Below are 3,285 nucleotides of genomic sequence, written 5' to 3'. Positions count from 1 at the left end.
TCTGTGTAATTCTCTATGCATTACACAGTGAAACTTGTAGTATAACATGGAACTGATCACTTTGATTTAGGAACATAAGGCATAGATACATAAAAACATAAACAATAAGGCCAGGCACGGTGGCTCACGCCTGTAATCCCAGCATTTTGGGCGGCCAAAGCGGGCAGATCACGAGGTCAGGAGATCTAGACCATCCTGGCTAACACGGTGAAACCCCGTCTTTACTAAAAGTACAAAAAATTAGCCGGGCGTGGTGGTGGGTGCCTATAGTCCCAGCTACTAGGGAGGCTGAGGCAGGAGCATGGCGTGAACCTGGGAGGCAGAGCTTGCAGTGAGCCGCGATCGCGCCACTGCACTCCAGTCTGGGAGACGGAGTGAGACTCCATCTCAAAAAATAAATAAACAAATAAATAATAAACAATATAGGGGTGTCATAGGATTATAAATAGATGGCATGGATAATAAAATCTATAAGTTTAGAGAAAATTCGTAATTATAGGTGAGAAGTATTAATGAAAGGACAAAGCTTGTTCTTAAAGGACTAGAATAGGCCAAGATGAAAAAAGGTATCCATGGGAAAAGAACTATTCATTTCTATAATTTTAACAAAATAGATAAACTATGTTGAATAAACTCCATAAATACTATTTCCAAATTTGATTAAGATATTTACTTTGAAAACCTGAAACAGGAACATATTTACAGTATTAAGTGATTTGATAATTTTGTAGCTCTGCCCTAAAAATCAATATCCTTAATTAACTCTTCACCAGTTTAAGTCATCCATCACCCTAAAAGCAATTTAATTATTCTAAATGTGAAATAATTTTGGTAGCGTCTAAAGTAATCTATAAAACATACATACACTACCAGTTTTTTTTTCTACCTTTAACAAATTTGTTCCCATAAGAGACAATTTTATCACTAACAAAGGATAACTGGCAGGCATAAAATAGTGAAAAGAAAATGATTTTCTAAAATTTTTCATTTCTATCATTTTATAGCAAATTGCATTTATCTTAAAGATAAATATTCTTCAATAAAAATAACAATTCGTAATTTTTCAGTTGTAGAAATTCCTGGAGATGACATTTGGTACAGATAGTTTATACTTGAAATCCATTTAAAATTTTTAATCAAATCTTCTGCAATTCATTGATCAAGAATACATATGAGACTATCCAGGAATATTCCTAGCAAAGAAAACTGAGTCATGTAACTCAGTTCTTGAAGCAAGGAGGCAATTTAAAGTCAGAATAAAGGGTTATTGGACTGTCCTCAATGGACAAGTCAAGGATGTAAGTCACCTGATTTGGAACATAAAAGACTTAAAAATGTAAGAGCGAAACAAATGGATGATATTGGGAGAAATAATTATTAAGAAAAAAAAAAAAACCCAAGACAATGAAATGAAGAAAACACTAATATTAGATTAACAGATTCTATGTAAGATCTGTACTTGGATACTTAAATTTATGCAAGCAAAATACCATTTGATTTAATAGTGAAATACTATGATATACATTGAAACAATTTCTTTGATTCTGTAATCTGGAAAAAAAATGGTACAAACTATATACAAGTTAAAGCCCTCAGAGGCAGTGTTGTGCTTTCATTCACTACCATGTATGAGATGCCTAGCATAAAGCTAATTAGCACCTAATAAGTCCTCAATAAGAAGGGGAAAAAACTAAAAAAACTTTAAAATTTTAAATTAAGTGGCACAGTAATGCCAAGACTTTCCAAAGTAAATTGACCGTAGCAGCTGCAGTTACCTGGACATGCAAAATTACTAGTTTACCAGTAACATTTAAGAAAGCAGACAGGAAGATAATTGTGCTTCTATTAGTGAACTGAAATAATAGTATTTTGAAACTGAGTGAAAAACACATTCTGAGCCATCTGTATTAACTTAAAGCTGTTCTGAAGATTAATGGGAAAAACAGTAATGAACAGACTATTGGATTTACTAAACAATGTTTAATTAATTGTATTAATGGTTATAAAATATCTATGAAGGCTATCTTTTCTTGTCCAAAAATTCAATACATGAAATAGGAAAATTTGTAATACCGTAGCCAAAGCCTTACTCCATAGCTTCTAGTTTACTGATATATTTACCTATTTTAATTTAAAAAGCCTATTTTTCCAGCCACTAGGAAATAAAATTTCCCACGTTTTATATACTCAAAAATCATGATTAAGTATATCTAATGCTACCCTAAGTGTAAGCAAACAGCAAACTAAATGGTGAATTAAAATATCCACACTAAGCCTGACCTCAGCTTTCACTGAATCTTTTCTTCAGAAGAAAACTAAAAACAAATCTCACTAGCATCTGCTTTGCTTGACAGCATCATTGAGTAGCAACCAAAGTAGCCATATGTGATCCTTTATGTAAGGCCTCCTAGCCTCAGAAACACACACCTTTTGAATTACCGTGCCTGGTACCCATTTGTGCCCGATAAATACTTGCTGAATGAACTTTTCCAATAGTGCTGGATTTGGTCTGAGCCAATGAAATTCTCACTTTTAATGTATTTTGCAAGACAGAGGACGACAAGATGAAGAATGCAGTTTGAGACTCAGGAGAGCAAAGATAATCGGCCCAGTATGGATATGATCATTTGATGCACTATCCTCGGACATGCCCATTTACAGAAGCCTAAAAACAAATTTTATCCCGCGTTTGTGGGTTTCTGGTGTTGTGGAGGGCTTTCCAATGTTTAGAAGCAATGTCTTTTTATAGAATTCTGTAATAAACTTTAAAAAAATCTTTTATAAAGCTCTCTGTAGCATATAAGTACACATTAAAGACAGAAATGGGGGAGTGTCAAGGCCGTTATAATCGTCATTCATTCATTAACCACACACTACGCATCTACAGTGTGGCATTCTAGGCGCTGGCCGTAACACCAGTGCAGAAAAACACAACCTCTTGTCCTCTTAGAGCTTACATTCCCCTGGGGAAGGAGAGAGAAGATAAACAAGTATGGATATGTAGACTGTCCAAAGGATAAAATGAGAAGGGGGCTAGGACTCAGTTTAAAAGTGGCCGCGGAAGCACTGAGTGACACTTGAGCAAAATCCTGAAGGTGAAGGAGCAAGCCCTATGGACGCTCAGGGGAGAGCCTGGCAGAGGGAACGACGAGGGCAGGCCCGCCCCCACCCCCAAAGGCGCGCGGGGACTTCAGCCGCGGTCAAGGATTTGGCTCACTCCCCTCAAGAAGGGAAGCCATTCGCAGGGCCTAAAGAAAAGGAGTGACAGGATCTTGCCCCCCCCCC

Source organism: Mandrillus leucophaeus, unplaced genomic scaffold (assembly GCF_000951045.1).
Source record: "Mandrillus leucophaeus isolate KB7577 unplaced genomic scaffold, Mleu.le_1.0 Scaffold684, whole genome shotgun sequence".
In the NCBI taxonomy this organism is placed as follows: Eukaryota; Metazoa; Chordata; class Mammalia; order Primates; family Cercopithecidae; genus Mandrillus; species Mandrillus leucophaeus.
The sequence above is the reverse complement of the archived record's forward strand: the minus strand, read 5'-3'. Positions refer to the sequence as shown.